Raw genomic sequence first — 6768 nt, forward strand, 5'->3', positions numbered from 1 at the left:
ACACAACACATACTCGGATCGTGTGGTCATGTACTCTGCTACTGCCGCGCACTGTGATGTAGAGCACGCTCCCACATGACCCCCTCTCTCCCTCTCTCCTCTCTCCTCTCGACGTACCTGCAAAGGTGGCGCAAGCGCTCTCTCTCTTTCTCTCTCTCTCTCTCTCTCTCTCTCTCTCTCTCTCTCTCTCTCTCTCTCTCTCTGTCTCTCTCTCTCTCTCTCTCAGAAGGCGAAAGCAAAATACACCCAGCGGGCCCAATCGGGCCCGTGTATATATAACGCTGACAGCCCGTCGGGCTTTTCTGTCTCCCCGGGCTTTCTGTTTCCCCGTCGGGCCCGTCGGGGAAACAAAAAAGCCCAGCGGGAGTTTTGTGGGTTCGCAAGTCACCCTAAACTGGTTTCTCTGTGATCATGTTTACTGTGATCATGTAAATGTGTCAATAAGACCTTGTGATCACACAAAATTTGACGTAATTATGTAAATATTAAATCCCTGATACCCAGGACCGAGCCACCTGACCCCCTACAGTGGGAGGAAGAGAACCATCTAAGTGGGGGAAATTTCCCTCAATCGCCTGGTAAGATGATCTCCATTGACTTTCACCTCTTGGAGAGAGACTACATCTACAGGGTTATCCATAATCCAATTTTTGATTTTCCTAGACTTAGAGGGGTCTATCAACCCTTTAATATTCCAAGATAGGAATTTCATTTATGAACTCATTTGGGCCTGCAGGAAGCAAGGGAAGGTCGGTTTTTGGCGATGAGGAGGTATGTAGTGGAGTGGTCGGACCAGTAGTTGTAGTTAGTGCCAGAGATGGTTTGGGGCAGGTCATTGCTAACCCAGACATGGTCTAGCATAGAGTTTTGCACTGTGGTTCGATGGTGTATCAATTGGTGGAGACCGTGCTGAAGAATGAGGTTGGAAAGGGTTCTATATGTGTTGGTTTCCTCAAGTGTGTTAATGTTGAAATCTCCCATTAGGATTAGTGGTCGCATGGTGCAGGTTGAATCAAGAAGATTGGAGATGCTATGCAGGAACCGTCGGAGTGATGATGTCGGTGCCCTGTAGAGTGAAATGACTGTCGCCAGGCACTTGGTGGAGCAGTGGAAAGTTGCATGGATCGTTTCAAGCGTTTGATTTATGCAGATGTGTATTTGTGTAGGTACTAGGTTGTTTTTATGGAGAATGGAGATGCCATGTAGTTGTGTTGAGGATATGCTGTGGAAGCCTGGAATGGTTGTCGCATGTTGTCGAGTCTCTTGCAGGCAGAGAATGTCGGAGGCCATCAGGCTTTTGTCGTGGATGATATCGTTTGCATGCTTTCCAAGGGAGACGACGTTCAGTGATTGCACAATGTAATGCGTATCTTGATGGAGATGTAGCTGCTTCTGGATGGGGGAGTAAGCTACTTCTGTTCTCAACCTATGGAGCTCTTTGAGGACAGATGCGTCCGTGTGAATGTTGCAGGGTAGCAAGCTCTCTATCAAATATAGATTTGCGGTGTCACGACTCCGTGTGAGAGCAGTGTATGTGAGGCCGTGAGACCTAATTCCTTTGGGGTTGAAAGCCAGTGTGTTGAGTGTAAGCCCTTGAGATCGGTGAATTGTGCGGGCCGCGGCGGGCTGAACTGGGAATTGCTTGCGTGTGAGGGTGTTGAAGTAGTTCTTGCCAATTTGGAATTCACGTACGATGCGGAGAATTGGGGTCCAACCAGGCAATGTGAGTGGGTTGCGAAGATGACAGTGGTCATATCTTTGTTTTTGCCCTATGATAGGGTTGGTGAAATGAATCCAAAGGCATGTCATGTCGGAGAATGTAGTGCAAAGCTTGTAGAAGCCTTCTACACCGTTCACGAGGCCATCGAGAATGTCCAGATTTCCAGCGCATAGCTCGACCACTAGGCCTGGATTTAGACACAATGTTGCTTGGAGACATGTAGTTTGTCTGGCATCCAATGGAATTGGTATTGTTTTGCTGCAAGAACCGGCACGCTTGTCAATCGCTTAGAATATGTGTGGATCACCGGGCAATTGTGCGAATACCTTTTCATCGTGTTCATCCTTTGCCTTGTTAGAGTAGAATAGGTGTGATATGGTTATGTCAGCAGGCAACTCTCTGTGGAAGGAGTTGTTAATGTATGCAAGGTCGCTGCTGGTGTTCGAGCCAATTCTCATTCGGTTGAGCAACTCTATAAATTTTCCATCGGTTTGTCTCATTGTCATCGTTAGTTCGTAGCACTTAGGGAATTCATGCCAGTACGAAGGTGAAACCGCCTCTAGAAGAGGCTGCTTGCTTGTGAATATGCAAGAGTCTTTGACTGGGCTAGCTTGGCAGAGGTCACCACAAAGTATGACATCAAGGCCACCAAAAGGTTGGCCATGTTTTCTCTTGATGGCACGAAGACATGAGTCAGCCAATGAGAAGACACTTGATCCTATCAAGGAGACTTCATCAAATACTACAAGCTCCAAGTCTTGATAAAGTAAGGACAATGCATCTAGCTTTTCTGCTCCGAGGCTTGTGTGTGCCGTAGTTTTCAAAGGCAAATGTAAAGCTGAGTGTATAGTTGTACCACCAATGTTGAATGCTGCCTTTCCTGTATATGCCATCAGGAGTGCCTTAGGAAAGTCAGGATTGTGGCCCGACTTATGTGTGTAGAAACGAATGAGGGCTTCGACTAGCAAGAGCAACGTGAATGTTTTTCCAGTGCCTGCTCCACCTGTGAGGAAGAGATGTATCTTTTTTGACGGCGCTATGCATTTTCTGAGAATGACATCATCGAGGATGAGTTGCTGTTGTGGGTTTAGCTTCTTTATTGATGCGTGGAAATCCTCATTGGTCATGCCAATATGTTTAGAAAAATGCAAAGCAAATGGTTTCTTCATCGGTTGCTTTGATGGGGTGTTGATCATCACGTTGGCACTGTTGGAATCGTTCAAGGAGCTTACACTTCTCTTGTTGCGTGAGGTTGTTATGGCTGTTGCGAATCTGTCGAGCGAAGCTGGTTCGACAACGAACTGTGATTCATTGTTTTTCACTGTCTCAATGTTCGAAGTGTAGACATTGATCCAAGAAGAACCTTCAGGTAGGTGCTCATTCTCATTGCTTGACCACGGCAAGAAGAGAAGGCATTGTTCTCTGTAGTGGTTGTCAGGGTATTTGGCTTTATTGTATCTAACGTACCATATGATTCGTGCCCTCTGCAGCAACGTGTCAGGCCTGGAGGGATTTTTGGTTGTGGAAGCGAACTGGGCCAAGCACATAGCAAAGAAAGAGTGTGGTTTGGAGGCATATTTGTCAATGATGGAGGCAGAGAAGATTTCTATCGTGTCGGGGTGCATTTTTTGCAAGGCATTCTTTTTTTTGAGAACAAGAGCACTCTCTTCAGGTGGATTAGTATTTATGTATATGAATTCTCTAGAGGAGCTATGCAATGGAAGTGAGAGACATATGTAAGCAGCTTGCTGTGAACTAATCTGCTGTGTGTTAAGGATTGTGCTACCAAAATTTCGTAGTCTCTCCAACGTTGTTGCATTGTTTGCGACACAGTGATCAACCTGTGACTTGATTGCTCCTATTAATGTATTGTCCATTTTTGTCATGTATGAGGTACAGTAGCTTGCAGCTCCATGTGCGTTTAGCACGAACTGTACATCTGTGTTTTCATTGCAAAGCGAAGCTATTGACTTGTTGAAGTTGTTTGTGAATATATCGCTTGGTTTGCGCTTGAGGAAAATAGTGGGTCCCGAGATAGTTGCTTGCAATGCAAGCAAGTACTGCTCCATGGAGAGTTGTACTTGTTCTAGCCATTCTTCAAATGTAGGGGCATTTTGTAAATCAATTTGGCTGAGTTGTCTTCCGACTCGTTTCAAGTAAAGCTTACCTTGTCTAGCTATGGTCGACTCAAGTATTCCTTGCCGGATAATAGTTGTGAATGGCATGGGGAAACGTGGAAATCCAAAACGAAAACTTTTGCTCTTCTTTTGGCAAGTCTTATGGTGCTTATGCTTGTAAGCTTCAGAAAGGTCATTGGGCAAGATGGATCCATTTGTGCTAATGTGCGTATCTACAAACTTTACAATATCTTGATCTGAGTGTGTTGTGAGTGATGGAGAATTTTCTAGCCACAACAAACCATGATCATGTTGGCTACCGCGACTTTGGAACTCCGTGATGAAAAAGAAGTCTCGTATTTTGCCACATATGGAGGAATCAGTCCGCAAAAACCGTTTTATTGCGTTGAACCTGTTGGACGTAGAAACGAGCAGTTGTAATGGGATCGGCACGAATGAGGCGAAATTGGTACGAGCTCAGGCTCTCCTCGGGATCTTGGCTCAGCGGGACTAACTTCTCTAGTGCATCAAGAATCTCTTTCCATCTTCGCTCTGCGGAGGAGAACATGACAAAAAATGTGGGCGGTCCAAGTTGTCGGATCATTGCGAAGACATTTTTTTCATCTTTTCCTTGTAGTCGGGGGATGTGCGCAATGCCTCGAAGTCTCTGAAGCCTAACCTTGAGTTGAGAAGCCTCTCTATGTTATTTGTCTTCTACCATTTGCCTTGAAGTTAGCACTGCACCTGCAAGCTTTCCCTTGCGCATTCGCACCCAAACAGAGGAAGCAACTTGTTGTGACATGATTTTGATAGACTTGAAAAATAAATTCTCGATGTCTAGGGCGAATCTTCTGTCGACGTTCAGGAGCTCCCACTTTGCAATTGTTTGGTAATCTTTGGTTGTGGCTTCTCTATATCTTCTAGGGGACCCGAAGAAAAGAGTTGGGAAGCTCAACTCCTCGCAATACTCGTCCGTGAAGATGCTCAACGGTGAATTTCCCTCGCAAGGCGCAACATGAAGAATCTTGCCACTGTAATCGACAACCTCTGCCGCACTTGTGACCGCATGAAGCATGACATCAGTCTGTTCATACTCAAGCTCAACATCGTGCGCATTGGCCTCAAGGGTATTCGTAGGATCCATACTTAGACTAGAAAGGTGTGCAAGCCACTTGTGGTTGATGGTGACACCTTCTCTCGTGTAGAGTGTTGTGGACAACAGCGTAGTGGTTCCACGCATTGTGAGCAGGGGTCGCACAACACCGCTTAGGTAACATCTATCGTATTCAAGCTTCCGTTTGATTCCCACAAGGATAGAAGCCTCATCCTCAATGAAGCGAGGCAGCAGAGCTTGGCTCTTCTCCAAGTTGGCAAGCACATTGACAACGCTACCTCTAAGCCCGTACTGACCATCATACGTCAGTTCACGTATCTTGGCGAAGGGGATACGAATGGAGACCAAGCGTGCCTCTACGGGGTTAAGATCTGACACAAAGGGAAGCGCTGGATTGAACTCTGTCTCTTGCAAGCTCCACAGGTGATTGATATCGCTTGTCAAGTGTTTCTTGCATTGGCTGCAGACGTACACATCCCCATAGCGTCTTCGCTTCCTCGAAGTGGATCCCACAACTGAATGCATAAGCTGACGTGTTAGCTGGTGTCGGAATACCAAGCGTCCACATTTTTCGCAGGGTGTAATAGGCTTGTCCTTGATGCTTTTGTTCTATCTCTTAATCGGCTTGCTCAAGCTGGCATGAGTGCGTCGTATCTGAGCACCAGTGACCACGCCCTTCTCTTTCTTTAGGCATGAAAGCTTGCATTTCACGGCCTGGGTTGTGTGCAACGTGTGTGGGTGCTTGGCCTGGAACATGCGGACCACCTCAACATCAGGCAAAGCCTCATGCAACAAGGATAGCCTATGCAAAGTGGCCACCTCATCTTCTTTCCATCCAACACGTGCACGGCTTGAGCACGTTGTGAAGGTGGGAAGGTATGCGATGCCATTGATTGTTTCGGAGAGCAAAATGCCCTTTGCAAGAAATGATTTTGATGGCATCCCCAAGATGATTGTTCTCATGCTTCCATTTCTTTTCAAATACACTTTTAACCTACAGGTCGCAAAGCAAGCAAAGGACGTGAACACGTCGAGGCTAAGAGCAAGTGAGTTGGCGCATGTTGAATACAAAGATGAGAATTTTGTGGCCGTCATTGCGCTAGTGGCCCTGTCAGCAGGGAAGAAGAGGCATGCACCCGGGACAGCACGTCTTTCAAGCAAGAAGCTCTCAAATAAGTCGTTAAGCAAATTTGATCTAAGGTCATGCGGTGCACCTGTCGAGTTTTGGAGATGGTGTAGCGCGAGGAAGATGTCTGAATTGTTCGGAAACTGTGCCACAAAAACGGTATCGACATCGTGTTCGGGCAAGTTATTCATTGCAAAGACACGCAAAGATTGTAAATATTCAGCCGTCTTGTGTGTTTGTTTGTGTGTGTGTGTGTTAGAGAGAGAGAGAGAGAGAGAGAGAGAGAGAGTGCTTTGGAAGGTTTAAAAGATGGAGAGGAAGGAAGAGTAGAAAGCGAGTTATGGAGAGACACCACGACAACAAGGCTCAAAAGCAGGATACCATTTTCTTATGAAACTTGATATACAATGGACAAGCCAAAATTTAGTTCATCGATTGTAGAGGGATCTAGGTAAGGAAGCATAGTTATTCGTGGTGAAAGGCCAAAAGCTATGGAAATCCATGCTCTCAAAGCATCTAGGTTTCCAACAGAGGAGTGAAAGATATCATAGACCCATTTGTGCCAATTTTGAACACACCCTCGACAACAGATGTTGATAAAATATCCCTTGCCTCTGGAATGCTCTCCATGTACACCTCCTTAAAGCTCCTTGGCAAGGCCAAAAGACGATCCACCATAGACACTGACACT

At 46.1% G+C, this 6768-nt stretch overlaps 1 pseudogene; it reads right to left on the reverse strand.

The window, feature by feature from the left end:
- Nucleotides 1-4540: 4540 nt before the first annotated feature.
- Nucleotides 4541-6268, reverse strand: LOC147460954 (uncharacterized; annotated as a pseudogene).
- Nucleotides 6269-6768: the final 500 nt, after the last annotated feature.

Source organism: Adiantum capillus-veneris, chromosome 3 (assembly GCF_014529385.1).
Source record: "Adiantum capillus-veneris isolate H3 chromosome 3, ASM1452938v2, whole genome shotgun sequence".
In the NCBI taxonomy this organism is placed as follows: domain Eukaryota; kingdom Viridiplantae; phylum Streptophyta; class Polypodiopsida; order Polypodiales; family Pteridaceae; genus Adiantum; species Adiantum capillus-veneris.